Raw genomic sequence first — 15,342 nt, forward strand, 5'->3', positions numbered from 1 at the left:
GCTAGCCCTCTCCGAATCTCAGTCAAGATACAGAAAAGGTATAGATGCAAAAATGATGGCGTCTTCACTTTCCATCAAATAAATGGAAAAGGACAGAGAATAACTTCAGAATGCGTACATCGCCTTTATGGTCTTTACTGGGGCTTTTGAAGACGTTTGATTGCGTGACTTGGGAGCTCCTCTTCCAGATCTTGTAAAAACTCAAATGTCTTGTCAAATTTGTCCGTGTGATCAAGGCCGCGCTGCATTCTGGAGTGCGTGTTAGACCGTGTTTCCAGTCCAATCTAGTTCAACAGTGATGCATATGTTAAACATTGATGTAAGCTTTCTGCTATTTTGTTTGGGATTTACACAGAAGTCGTGATGCTCTTCCATGCCTTTACGAAAATAAGCCCACGCTTCAAAATCAAGGTTCCTTTCACACTAGAGTTAATTACTTAATGGATAGTATCTGCTTTTGGGTGGAAAGTGCATTACTTACAGTGCCAACTACGTGAGGCAAATATTCAGAAAGTTCGAGTTCAAATCTCGCACGACGTGTCACCACTAATAAGCTCTGTACACGACACGGTTATCACTCATATTATACGAGATAAACTGATACTCCAAGACAGCTCACTGCATCTCCCTTCTCTTCCAATGACGTTCGACCCTCTCTCTGTGTTTTTATTTCGCCGTCTATTTTGAGACAAACGTTGGATGTATGAATTCTCCACGTCTGTCGGTCTTCCACCTCTCTCCATGTGTCTGATAGCTCCCACGCTTCAGTATATCCTTCAAAGTGTACTTTAACTTCAGATGAGGGCGACCGAGTCTTATAGAACCCTCTGTCAATTCGCCCACAAAGCATCCACCCAACGCTGCCAAACCCTCTATCTCAGTGTTTCTGATTAGGATGATCTCAATATGTGTGGTTCAGTTCTTCATCAGTTGTGATATCAGTAATCGTTCCATTTGATCTTAAGAATGATCTTAAGAATGGACTTGAGGTGTCTTTTGCCGGACTGTTCAGCGAGGCTTAATTTGGTGAGCATATAGGGTGCAACTCGCGCTGGCATACAACAGTAGCGAACTGACGCATTGATTCAGTATATCTAGAGTTTTGTGTGTACATTCAAAAACCCTGTAATTGAGCTATGTTACACATGACGCAGACCATAAAAATATCCATCTCTTTGTTGACTTAGCTGCTGAATTATTTTAAAAGATCCACTGATTTTAGGCTGTGCCCGTCAATGCGGAAGTCAACATGTTTTGCCATGGCACACACTCAAAATTTCTCTTTTCTTGATGTTGATCCTCAGATCCACTGGCTTTCACAGCTGATTTCTGGCGGATAGAAGGCACTGCAGTACCGTAGCATCATTGGTAAATATGGCGGCATCATCTGCATATTGGGCTTCTTTTATGCACCTAATGAGCATTTTGTTCGTAGACTGTTTCAAGCTCCTGAGATCCAATATCGGTTCTTAGTATTTTGCATGGCATCATGAGATACAACAACATGTACTGGCCAAACTGTCGTTGTTCCGTTCAAAAGGACCGTAAGCTGTTACTGAGAAAGTCTATAGTGTTTGGTCGTTTGGTATTAAATTCGTATTGTCTTGATAGCGTCAATAAAGTTTACCGCTAGACTATAGCTTGGGTCGATATCATTTGTCGTTGAGTGGTTTCAGTGAGGTTATTCAAGTTTTTCTTGTGTAAAATGACCATATGCTTTTACTGAGAAAGTCTCTAGTTTTTGGTCGTTCGGTTTTCGTATTGTCTTGATCATTTTTCGGTGAGTGGTTTCAGTGAGGTATTCAATTTCAATTTTTTTTTTGGACGACTAGAGAAAAAGAGGCAGAGGATCGTTTAGAGGTCCGTTTAGTTTTGATAGGTGGTGCACTGGAGTAAGACGCCAAATCTGGCTCTGATAAAAGGTTAAATATCTATGGGATCAGTCTAATTTTTCTATAAAAATGATTGATTTGTTAATTTTGTCGACTTGGTGGCGTCTAGTCTAGTCTGTCTCTCGGTAACAACCGAATCCATTTTGTCGTCAAAGAATGTCGAAGTTATTCTGTGATGGCGACGGTATAAAAAAAAAAAAAAAGAAGCTTATGAGCTTAATAAAGCGCCTGCGTTGCAATAATTCAACGGTTTCAAAAGCTGAAAGAAATTGTGCGCTCGGCGAATTTAGTTCCGACATTATTCCTCCAAAAATTTGAGCTATTATTGTTCGACGTAACTGCTCATACCTAGAAATAGATATATCTTAGGTTGCACTAATATTCCGAAATTGAAACTTAAACTTAGTGTATTTGAATTCGTCGCACAGATTACCGTGTTAACTCATAATGCTAAGGCCTCTCTCATCAAAGCTACGCCGCTCGCGCTACAGCCGGGTTAAAGGACGAAGCGACTTTCGCGTTTTTTCCCCAAGGAAAAAGAAAATTGCGGCTAATTTCTCCAGTAAAATATTAGCATTATCAACACCAAGCTCTAGCAACTGAGCTAATGGACTAGGTGAACGCAGGAATAAACGAGGTTGCAAATAATATCTTCATTACCCCCTCGAACCCTTTTAGGATAACTATTCTAGGCGTGGCTCAAACTTTGGTTAACCCTCAGAGAAGATAATATTTTGGACAAAGAGAGAAAGATCTACAAATATCAAAAATGGCCGAATTGAATAAGGTTTATGAATGGTTATGCATTGTAAGTTTCCCTAATCAAGTTTGTTTCATTTCCCCTAAAGAATTAGAAATAATTGTATGTTTCAAATTATGAGCGCTTGGTTTTAGAAACGTCGAGTGATACCAAAATCGTCAATTTTTACGCCTCCGTCAGACAACCTGTCACCTTATTGGGAACAAGTAGCTAGAATTCATATGTTACTTTCAGCTAGGCCCGTGATAAAAGGGCAAAAACAAAAAGTCCTGGGTAAAACTTCTCGGATCAGCGTAGAGAACTTATACTCCCTTTCCGATGAACCTTGAGCGATGATTTTAGAAGGGTGGAAATCTTTGTCCTTAGTGCCAGTGGTGTTTTCCCTAATGTTCACCTTTATGCGATACGAAAATTATCCCCGTAGGCTTGGAATAAACTCCCGGGAAAGGATGGGAAACAGGTGGAACCTTGAAGCTAGTGCCTACCAATGAATTGAACTGCATTTTCGCTTCGCCGCAACCTAAGCTTTTGCCGCTGCTCTTAAAAAGGAAATTGAGGCCTTAACACAAGTGAACACGGTAATACTTAGCTGGTCCAATTAAGCTACCTCTCCTGTCCCTCTTCCTCTAATCCATTCGATCCTGTTCGATCCTTTCTTATTTGACTTGATTTGACGATTGACTTGTCCTCGCTGAAAACATCAATATATAAATAAATTAGTTTTGTTAAAAGGAAAATTACTTTGAGCAATCAATAATTAACTGACACTTTTTGATAGGTTAGACTTGTAATCTACATTAGCTTTTAATTTCAAACTTTTTTTTTCTTTTTTTCAGGTCCTCTTAACTTTCTTAAACGGAGGTCAATAACTGGAATCAACCTGTTTTGATAAGGAACAAAACATTTATGCTTTCAACTAGTTTTGGTTACAGGTCTCGCCATGAACACTTTATCCCGTCCCGTCCCGTCCTATTGCTCTTCCCTCGTGTCGCTGATTAAGACTGACCTTAATAGAATTATTTTATTGGAGTAGAATTGAATTTCAAATCTCACCTCTTTCTCACAATGTTGTGTTGAGCTTGGAGTGTCCCTTGCTCTTTCCATTGTCAACTTCCCTTGCTGGTTAAAATCAATGTCTAAAGATACAGAAAGAAACGCTTATTATTTAGCCTGTATAAAACTACATTGAATCAGTAGCAAGGCCAATCAGTCGTATCAGTTTACGATCCAAAATATGTCTGATCTTGTGCGGATTGAATCCCAATGTTCACGGACTCAAAACGAGGCAACTAGTATTATAACTGACTTATTTATATTTAACAGTCCGAAATAATCGTTATGTCATTGTGTATTTAGCGTACATAGAGACAACACTGTTCCTTATGGCTGACACTCACTTAAGGACGGTGCCCTACTTTTGTTATTGCGCATACGTTCTGCCCATCTCGAGGTACTCGGTTTTCCTATGGGTGACGCTTATTAATACGGTTCAAAACTATGCGGAGAAAGCAGACCTTAGCAAGTGCTAGCTCTTGGTATTCCAAAAGAAAATTGGGGGCAACATAACCATGCATTTTTCAGAGATAAGTAATCTTTAATTTGGAAAAGAATGCCATACATTGCTTTGCATTTTAAATATTTTTACAAATATTGTTAATTAATTATCTTTGAAAAATGCGTGGTTACTCCCAATTTTATTTTTGGATTTCAATAACACTTGTTAAGATCTTCCTTTCCCGAATATTCAGTAAACCGTGCAAAAATACTTTTGAATTAGTAAGCACCTTCCTTGAGTATTTGGCTTAGCTGAAGACGTGAGATTCGCATATTCTGTACTTCTGAGCTCTATGGAGAAATGGGCCGGGCACTTTACAGCTTCAAATCAACCATACGGACACTAGATCTAAGTAGTATTTTAGAAAGCAATACTCAGATATGATCTTAATTATGATTATACCCACATGTAGATTTTAATTATGTTGATTTTTTTCTGTAGTTATATTTTCTCGAGCCGTTTTAAGGGTTCAGTATACGATGATTTCTATAAGTAATGACGTTTTCTTGATGCATGTCCTAACTTTCTTCAGAACCCCCAATCAAAGCTAAATTCGTTTTCCTCTTTCAGACGGGTCATTCATTCGATCATCACAGTTTTTACAATTCTACTTTCATCAATGGGAACACAGGGAATCAGTTAACTGCACACAGAAAGTGCTTTGGTTTTAGTGCCGTTAGATAAGCTGCTTACCGTCGTATGACGAAAGTTCATTCACATCTTTGTACTTGGAGTAGGGATCTTCTCTTTCAATCCAGATCCGCTGTAGCCAATTAATGTGGGCACCTAAAATTAAATGATGAAGTAATTATTAATAATTTGTTGACGTTGATTTCAAGTTAACTGACTAGATTGCCATATATCAAGCTAAAAAAGGATTATGGTGTATATAGCCACAGCAACTGCCGGGATACGCATTGCATGGAAATCGCACCAAGTGCAGATTGCAGATGTAGTGGCCATAACTAAATGCCAAATGTAGTGGCCATAACTAACATTACTATGAAAATATAGTACAAAAATGCAGTAATAAGCTTGTGTATTTTTAAACTGATAGCTAACACAGGAATTTGCAATTGAATACCTTCAACACAAATTGTTCCAGTAAGGAACTGACTCGCCCAAAGTTGTCCAGATTACAGCGTTGATAGATTCGTCTTCCACGTGTGGAACTTTTTCGTCTCCAAAAAAATTTATGTAGCTATAAAGGCTCTTCCACAGTAGTTCTCAGCAGCGAGAAGAACGGCAACGGTGGATAAATTTATCGAAAACAGAAGAGGGAAGACTTGAAATCTGGAAAATCAATTTCTCGTCTCGGCGCCATATTGAATCTCCCCGATCCACGTAACTTTTTGCAACGAAGGCAAACAGATTAGCATAAAATTTGCAATTCAATCAAATTCAACAAGCAATAGTCAAGAAACGGTGGAATTAATGTTGTAAAAACAGAGAGAGAGACCTCAAAAACGTTTCTAATGAACTTTATAGTAAAGTAAAGAATAACTCAAAACTGTTTTTTTTAAACGTTTATTATTATCACAATGAGTTTTTGCCGATCACGTTCGTAATCTGGGAGGTGGGGGCTGTGCTCCGGTCGTTAAGGGGAGGGGAGGGTGGGGCTCGTGCATTTATCGGACATAAACTGAGCAGCAAACATGAAGCCATGAATGACATACTCCGTGTTCTGCTGTATGACCCCATTTAGAATTTTAGGCTCCCCCGTCCCCCTCTCTCCCCACCCATGCCCAGGGCGCCATGACCTGTTCTCTGAGTATTAAAAACCAGTTCTGCCTAATTTTTTTCGTTTTTTTTTTAATGATACTTTGCAAACGATCAAGACGTCGACTTCTTACGGTTGTGAAAGATGCAGCTAAATTTGGACTGATACGGGCGATCAGAGCGAGTAAATCTCGGTGGGTGCTTGTTCACGATGCGGCACTTAGGCGATGTCCAGAAATACCGCAGCTGGTTCCTTTCTTCTTTTCGCTCGGTTTCCGAGCCAGAATCCTTTTGGCCATCGGCGCTGACAAAAATGAGCATGCGCGAATGTTCTCGTGCTCCGACAAGCACCCAGTCAGCCATAAGATGAATATTGTTTTTTTCACAATTTATCATTCTTGCCCATCTTGAAGCAAAAGCGTCACCCGTTTTATCTGAGAAAGGGCTTCACTCAAACTTCAGATTTTCTCAAAAAAAAAAATCCTTCGGCGATTGAGATCGACATCAACACTTGGGAGAATGAAACAAAGAAATTGAAAGCATTTCGGCACTTAAACAGAGACCGAGGAGTAACGCTTGAAAGTGTGAAGAGAGAGGGAGGAGAGGTTCAGGCTTTAGGAGATAACAACACAGTAGCAAAAAAGTGAGTCAATACGCAGCTATTACAACGGCTCTCCGGATTGGCTCAGAAAACAATGGACCAAAACAAACAACCAATCAACGATGGACCCTAACCCTAAGCTGGAGCTGCGTCCCAAAGGGATTCAAGCAAATTAGTTGAAAAGAGCTGCGTCCTAGAGTGGGTAAAAGCGAACGACGTTTTGACGGTTGTATAGTCGTGTTTGTCAAACTACACATGAAAATTACAGAAACCAAAATTAAATTTCGGAACAGAATAAAAGTAAACTGCAGATATATGTGCAAGAAAACAAAAAAGAAAGACATAGAAATAACAAGGAAACGTTAGGAATTTTTTCTTAAAAAAACTTGGGGAAAATACGGTGATATCAGTATACCAGTACATATGTACGTTCTATTTACCGACCGTCCCTCGTGGCCCAATTCAGCTAAGGATACTAAAAAGAAACCAACATTGTGTTCTTTGAATCTTTTATTGAACGTCTGGTTTATTCGCCACTAATACAAAATGAATGCAAGAAAATATTTGACAGAGGTCACTTTAAGAACACTAATTCTTTCTTGCTTGGCTTCTGATTACTTGAATTGGGCCATTTTGTTGTTAATTGGGCGTGCCTTGAATTTGTCGGACTTCCTGTATGCAGCGATGGTTGGTAGTTCCTGAAAATAATAATAACATCAAAATAAACGGATGCTAAAATAAATATTTCATTATACGAGTTATACTTGTACTCTTGGTTGTATTAAAGTTATATAAAGAATCAATTCACTTTTGCACTTTTTTTACCTCAATCCGGGTTGCAAATTCCTATGGAAAGACAAGACTAATATTAAAAACGTAGCTATAAAAGTAAGATCAACACTGAAGACAAGAACAGCAAAGAGGGCATTAATTATTACTCCACAAACCCCAACGTTATCTAGAGCAAATGCACCTTTTCGCAAGAAAACTGTATACAAGAAAAATTAATAGAGTTGAAATCACCCGGGATCTTCGGCGCTAGAATTTTCTCCGTTCATGTAAAATGTCACAACAACGAGTCACCCCGCCGAAGTACGCCTGCACTGCAGGTTAACAACTGGGCCACAATGATAGGCCAAAAACTCTCATCTTTGGACGGAAAGTGTAATGAAAAATAATCAACGACAGAATCGTCACGTGCTTGAATCAATTATTACATTACAGCGGTTTTGAACTGATGGCAAAAGAAAGTTTGTAGTTGCTTCGCATAAATATCCGTACAAGGGATTGGCTTAAAAATCTCGTGCCACATTTTCAGCCAATCAGATTTACAACAAAAGGCAATTGTGATTGGCTTGCGCGCGTTTCCCGCGCTTGGCGCCGGCTGAATAAATTTGCTCCACGTTATGATTGGCTCATTTCATTTTCTGTGTCTGTTGTGATTGGGCAATTTCTTTCAGTCGGTTTCATTCGAACAGCACTCAACTGAAACTGATTTTAATTTTAAAAAAACCAAATAATGCTCACCTTTAGATTGTCATGGGGTTCTAGTAGGGAGGCATCCAAAATCTTATGCACATCAAGATACTCGAATAACATAAAGTCAACGTAGGAAATCTGACAAGTAAAAAATATCCCAAGATGAAGATTAATAACAAACAGGATCTCAAATGAAGCAGCAATATCAACATCCTTTTGTTCAAAAAAAAAAAGTTGGTGAAGTGAAAGCTTGTACATCTTGTATGCCATGTTGCAATGCAAATTTAACGCAAATTTCCTCCAGCCTCAATTATATTATCTAAGTGTAATAGTCCAGTTTTAAGTTCTCCATGACCTCTGAATAAAAACACTGAGGGTGCACTTTTACAAGTAGGTTAACCTCCATCTGAAGTGAATATATTTACAAATTCCAGTCAGCTGAAGATGACTTGCTTGCTACTCTGTATAGTGTTTAGTTTCAGGCACCTTCCTGCCAGTATGCAACTCAGTCCTGCAACTCAGATGGAAGCGACCCTGTAAAAATGAATCCTCTGCGTTTTTATTCAGCAGTAATGAAGAACTTGGAACTGGACTATTAAAATGTGTGGAGAGACTTAAGATTCCACCGATGAACTTTAACACTGACCAGAGTTCAGAACAAAATGGTCTGTTTTTTCGTCTCTTTTAAATACGGAATGTAACTCTGTTGATTGCTGATTGCACTCTAAAGTTTTTATTGTATGAGGTTTCTTTTTTGTTAGTGTTAAGTTGTAGTGTTTGTTAGTGTTACAGATTGTCTTTTGTGAATGTTAACTGCACGTGTGTATGTTCAATAAAGTTGGAATTCTAATAAAAAAATAAAAATAAATAAAAAACATAAAAAACATAAACAGTAAAAGCTTTGAGCCATCGTAAACTATTTGCAGGTTACTGTGTCCTTGGAGTGAATAAATCATGTTCTTTACAATGTCCAAAAAAAAAAAAAAAAAAGAAAAAAAAAAAACACTGACCAGGGAAATAATTGGAGACTCTGTGCAGAATACAGAAATGATTTTTGAGGAGAGGGGAAAGCCAGTAGAGTAACGGGAGAAAAAATCTCACAGCAGAGAAGAGAACTAACAAATTCAACCCACATAAGATGCCGGGTTTGGGAATCGAAGCCAGGCCACAATGGTTTGATGCAAGTGCTCTTATCACTATGCTAGCCATGCTTCCCAGCAATTGGTCACTCATAGAGATCATCATTGGTTACTTCTAGAGATCATCATTGGTTACTTATAGAGACCATCATTGGTTACTTATAGAGATCATCATTGGTTAGTTATATGGAGATCCTGTATGGGTGGCCATAAAGTGAAACAAGGAGGTGTCCTGTCATTTCTCAAGGTAAAGACTGAGAACTGGTGTTAAATTAATTTCCAACAAATGTGACAAGTATTGTCGACAGAATCTTATTTCATTACGAAAACAGAAAAGGTCACAAAAAGTTAACCAAATATTCCTAGTAATTTTTTTCACAAAAATTCTAAAAGAATGCCCCAAAATAAAAAACCAGAAAAAGAACTGTGTACATTTGTAACTTGTCTCCTGCCACATACTACTTGACTACGAGAAAATCATAAAATTGATGTAAGATGTTCTTTCCATCCTACAGGTAATCTGTATTCAGCTTTTCCTTTATTACAATACAAGAAAGAAGAGAAAGAGAATGTTATAAACCATTCTACAATGTAATAAGGATACATATAAAATGAAATTATAATTAAAGTATATTTAATTTGACTAAAAAATAATGTATTATTCAACTTATTAAAATTTTTTGACACGAAAAAATACATGTAGATCTTTCATCAAACAAGGATTGTTCACCTAGATCTGATACATTTTTTCTCCTTGTACAGGAATTTAACTGTTTGATTTCCCCTGCTTAAAATTAATTTATTGTTCTACAAAATTTCACTACACATGGACTCTCAATGCTGGTTTTAGAATCAATATTTGGATTGGTGTTGCAGCTTCACTTTGAGACTATTTTATAAATGTGTTACAACAACCAGCGGGTCTAATTTGCAGGTCGCAGGTCGCAGGTCATTGTTTCACCAATACAGAAAATATCCTAAACATTCATAAAAGCTTAAACCTTAGGCCTAATTAGGCCTAAACAAAAGCTTTTAGGTCTAAGGTTAGTTTTAATGAATGTTGCGCGACCTGCAACCTGCAAATTAGACCCCCCGTACAACATCCTCATACATATTGTTACAAAATAATATTAACTACACTTTATCCTCTACATGTATCATTTTAAGCTCCCATGTATAAAAGGGCCAGCATTTAAGATACATGAATTTAAGCAGAAGACCCGATACTCACAAAGTCTGGGTTGTATGCCGTTTTGGTAAACTTGGTACGCCAATCCACAATCTGTAACAAAGTAAAAGAAACAAGAAACTCAATCATTACATTTCTTGAATGTCATTTACAGTGTAGGTCATTCAGCAAAACTGCCCACTTTAAAACTTGTTTTTATATACCACACATAGAGGTAATCCCCTTTACGTGAAATGGTCAGTAGGTACCACGAACATGATGAATACTCCTTTTTAAAGAACAAGTGCAATGTAGAAGCCCCAGCAACTTTTCACCTCTAAAGTAAAGAGCCAATTAGTTGGCAGTCAGAGCAAGATTTTGTCCTGTGCCAATGAATGCAATTCAACACAAAATCTTTATTGACACTAAAATAAAGCCTGTTGGAACTTTTCAGTGATAATACATGAAAAACAACTGTTACAATATTATTAAAGGAAAGGAAAGGAACTCTATTTATTAAATGACTACTAGTTCTAGCACTGGAGCTCTAATTGGGGACACTGTAAACTGAGGAGGAGAGGTAAAACCAGAGTAACCAGAGAAAAGGGGAAAACTGAAGAGTTTTTATTAACAACTAAAATCACTACTACACAGTGTACGTTAGAGCAAATACAATAAACAAATTAAAAACTGTTTAAATTAATTAATTAAATTCTTATGGGTAAAAATTAAAATGCCATGGATAGTTTTAAGTCTTCAATTATTGTTTCATAAACTAAATTGATGATCAATTTACTTTTCGATAATTACCGGTATTGCTGTTTAAAGGAAGCAGTTGATGTCAAGGTCTTAAAAGTACTCACTCAATTAAGTTTTCCAAATATTTACAATTTATGACAATATCAAAGGTCCTTTCCTCTACTATGATCAGCAAAAACTGATTCATTTTAATAAGAATTTTTTTCTAATTTAGTAAAAAATTACATATGTAATTCCTTTGTTGTCTTTTGCATCCTTCTCGACAATCTAATGTACTAGTCAATTTTGACGGGACCACTCGATTATGCCGAACCTCCCAAATGAATTAAACTATCACAAAAGATTCCAGAAATACCTGACTTTCGGCAAGATCAACCCTCATTTTTTCCTCTTCAGTGGATCCACCTTAAAATCAAAGAAGGAAAACATTTAATTTTCTTCTAATGTTGATATTTCTTTCCTGAGATCACTACAATAGTCATGTGACTGAATCTAGCAAGACTGACTGAAATGAAATTTTGGTAATTCTTCACTAAGACTGACCATTCTCTAATTTCTCCTAGAAATACCACCCCTAAACCAAACATACACTGTACAGGTCACGCCATGATAATGAAGGTAATCAACAGTCAAGACTTTGAACAACATACAGTATTATTATTTAAATTGCTAACAGCAACATCAAATGTGTATGGAAAACAGTTGAGAGAATTTGCATTTTGATAGTAAGTCTTAAAAGTTTACGGCATCTTTTTCAGTAAATAACAGCTCCCCTCCACCTATGACAGCATGGCCGTAGGCAGAAAAAGATTATGACTGAGGCAATGTCCATGGTTAAACTCTCATCATACGTTTTTAGGGTGTTTTTGATGCCTACATTTAAAGACAGCACTAAGAACCCGTCTTCCTAAATAAATCACGAAAACAAAAAAAGTGACTGAGGAAAGTGCCTCGGATAATGTTCTTATTCTGGCTACGGCACTGGACAGTCCATATAAAGCTTTCGGCCGACTTTCAGTGGAGGAGAGCTGTTCTTCACAATTACCTCTTTTTCTATAGTAAAAAAAACATAGTCTGCACTGAAAATGACCTGTAGACCAGTATGTTTCAATCTCTAACCTGTAAGTGCATTGCCATACTAAGTTTATCCTTAGTTGAACCATTGCAAGACAATAACATTAGGTTAGGGACTGGTACAAACAATTTCAAACTTACACAAGTCATGTAATCTGGCAAGGTGACGTGTTATCTGGAAATTTGTAAAAAAGTTGCAAATAATGTATGAGTTCACCAGCTGGAAGGCTATGATGCCGGAAAAACTGTGCTTGAGGTCTTGGATATGCCAAGGACTGCGAGTGCTCAAGAAAAAGGATACAGTTTCCACCCCAAGGGATGTCACCCTAGCCTAGCATAAGTAACTGTTTTATGAGGTAGATAAAATATAAGAGGGAGAGCTGTATGTGTGTCTACAACAGGGACCTTTAGATTCTAGAACGAGGGCAGGAACGAATACGAGATTTGACTGCCCGTTTTCAGCGAAAATACAGGGTACATAGAACATTTATGACCCTGACAAATAAAAAATTATTAATCTTACATGTACTCTTTGTTAGCAGCATAGGTTGCTCAGTTATTCTTATTGCTGGTAACTGAACCTTTTCCTGTCGGAAAAATGCCAAACTGCTAGGTACCATGTTCGTGACTTGTTTTGACACAACAACATTTTTTCTAAAACGTTTTTCCAGCCAAAATGACGCTGGTTTGCACACGCTCACTGTTGTTCAACAAGAAAATCTCATACTCGTAGTCATTCTCATCGTAGAATGTAAAGCTCTCTAATGGCAAGCCAAAGGAAAGCCATACACTGTAATTGTAAATGCCCATACACATTGGATATGGAATATTTCATTGCAACTTGTGGAATAAACAATAAATTGGATACAGTAGAGATCTGCATCAAAAAAACATCCAATCTTAAACAGTTGGTACACACTTTAGTTTACACAATTTTTTTTTTACAAAAAATAAAATTACTGTTTGCAGCAAAGAACCAAAGTATGTATTTCTAAAATTAATAAACACTTACTGCCAAACTCTGAGTAAGCTTGATGTCTCCATCAATGTAATAGGGAAGCTACAAGAGAAAAACAAGAGCTTGCATCTAAACTGTATTGAGGGAAAATTGATCATTTTAAATAGGCCGAACACAAGAAATAGGGTGCCTGGGGTTATCTAGTATGTGACAGACAGTTAATGACAACAGGAATCACACCTGCACAGAGGAGAGAGACATGTGACATGTGAAACATGTGACAAAATAACACACTCATTATAGGAGGAGCCATAAAGAACTGGAAGCAAACTGTTGGTGCCAGACTGTTAGCATCAGGTACTCACATTGGGAAAATCCAGTCCAAGAGTATATTTGTCTGAAAGCCAGCTGTCGGCATTGTAATCAGGTGCTAGAATAAAAGAAATTATTATTCTGATGACTCTTTAACTGCAAATTATGAAGAAGTTTACTCAGGGCTCGGTGCTTTGAGGCACGGTAAGCTTGAAACTTTAATAAAGTAATTATTAACTGTTTTGCTGCATGTTAAAGCTCCAATTCTGCAAAGAATCTGAATTTTCACCCTGTCCATAATAAAATATCATGATTCTCAAAATACACTCTGTCTGTTGTCTGCAAAGGCTAATTTACACAAACAAGAAGGTGTTACTTTATTTAATCATGAATGTTTAAGGCATACAGTAAGATGTATGTCATCAGTATGAAATAGATGAGTTCGCGTTCTAGATTGCATCATGGGTAATCAGGGCAGCAAGGCGGGAAATTCAAAGGTTTGTATGGAAAGTCAAAGCAAAATATACTGTACATGACTTGATCTACTTTATAGACTTTCGCCTTTCATAAACCAAACAAATAAGTTCATGTTCACAACTGAGATGAAATAGACTTTGTATCAGTTCTTTGAAATTCCTAAATATTGCTTTTTTGTCTCCATACATTCTCTCAGGGTTTGCACACTTTTTCAGACCAAAAATTCAAGGACTTTTCAAGGACTTTTCAAGGACTTTTAAGGGCCAAATTTTGAATTTCAAGGACCTCTTTTATATTTACGGCGATGAATTTACCCATAGAAATGGTCTGACAATACAATTCTTCCTCATTTTCCGTAACGTACATGCGTGAAAATAATGTACGTTTGTATGACATGACTTCAGTGGCTGATTATTTTCACTGAAGTTTTCAAAGATTATAAATGCGGGTCAGAAAAAAATTGAAGGACTTTCAAGGAACAGGAATGAAGAGCAGAGATTTTCAAGGCCTTGAAAATGCACTCTCAAAATTCAAGGGTTTTCAAGGGTTTTCATGACGTGTACGAACCCTGTTCTCTGTAATTTTGTGCCTTTGGAATTACAGGAAATGTATGACAGAAACTCTTTTCAATAAAGTAATTTCTACAACAGCCATTCTCTCCAAATTTATTCTGCCGCAACTTTGAGCGCATATCTTCTGTTTTGGAAAATAAAAAACCCAAAATTGCATACCATGAATACTTTTCATGGTTTTGAACTCCCTTACAAACCTTTGAATTTCTTTCCATCTTGCCCTGACTATACCCATGATACACTCAAGAGCGTGAACTCGTCTATTCTTTAGCGCAAGACTGTCCCCCCTTTTTTATTTTCCTTATTTTCTCTGCTACCACAAGTCCTGGGACACAGTGGATAATAATAAATTTAAAGCAAATTAGGACTTAACGATAATTTAGAGAAGAGATCATGTTGTCAATCCCAACGGTTACTTCGACCCATCAACTACCACTGGGACAGGACTACCTTACCCTGGCCCCTGGGGGTTCTGCATAATTAATATCACGATTTATTAAACAACAGTTTTCGAACTCACCATCACCGAGTTTGTAGCGTTCATCTTTAAACTCTGTACCCGTGTAATGGAGTAAAAGACGAATGGGCTCTGCCAGCTGTAGAATTACAAAAGGACGGGCCCAGCATATTAGAACAAAAAAATTAAGTAGCTAGCTTTCTTAACTAAATTATGCAATAATTAATACACGTGTGGAAAATCGTTTTGCGAGCTTGAGCTAAAACGTCTGCAGCATGGGAAGAACAAGAATCACTTACTCCACGAATATCCCAGTAACCAAGAATTGGAGCCATTAAATCGAGAGAACAAGAGCGAAAACTTGAGCTTTGTCGCGGAAAACAACACTCCGATTTGAAAAGAAGCCCGCTGTCTTTGCGA

General features: G+C 37.4%; 1 long non-coding RNA gene and 1 pseudogene across 1 annotated transcript; both read right to left on the minus strand.

The window, feature by feature from the left end:
• Nucleotides 1-3,718: 3,718 nt before the first annotated feature.
• On the minus strand, nt 3,719-5,497 carry LOC138056908 (uncharacterized). Its single transcript, XR_011133548.1, has 3 exons — nt 5,292-5,497; nt 4,901-4,993; nt 3,719-3,788 (listed from the first exon to the last, which is right to left on the minus strand). It is a non-coding gene; the product is annotated as an uncharacterized lncRNA (long non-coding RNA).
• Nucleotides 5,498-7,019: 1,522 nt separating this feature from the next.
• On the minus strand, nt 7,020-15,341 carry LOC138056905 (glutathione S-transferase Mu 1-like; annotated as a pseudogene).
• Between the last annotated feature and the right edge of the window lies 1 nt (nt 15,342).

The sequence above is a fragment of the Montipora capricornis genome, chromosome 7 (assembly GCF_036669925.1).
Source record: "Montipora capricornis isolate CH-2021 chromosome 7, ASM3666992v2, whole genome shotgun sequence".
Lineage (NCBI taxonomy): Eukaryota > Metazoa > Cnidaria > Anthozoa > Scleractinia > Acroporidae > Montipora > Montipora capricornis.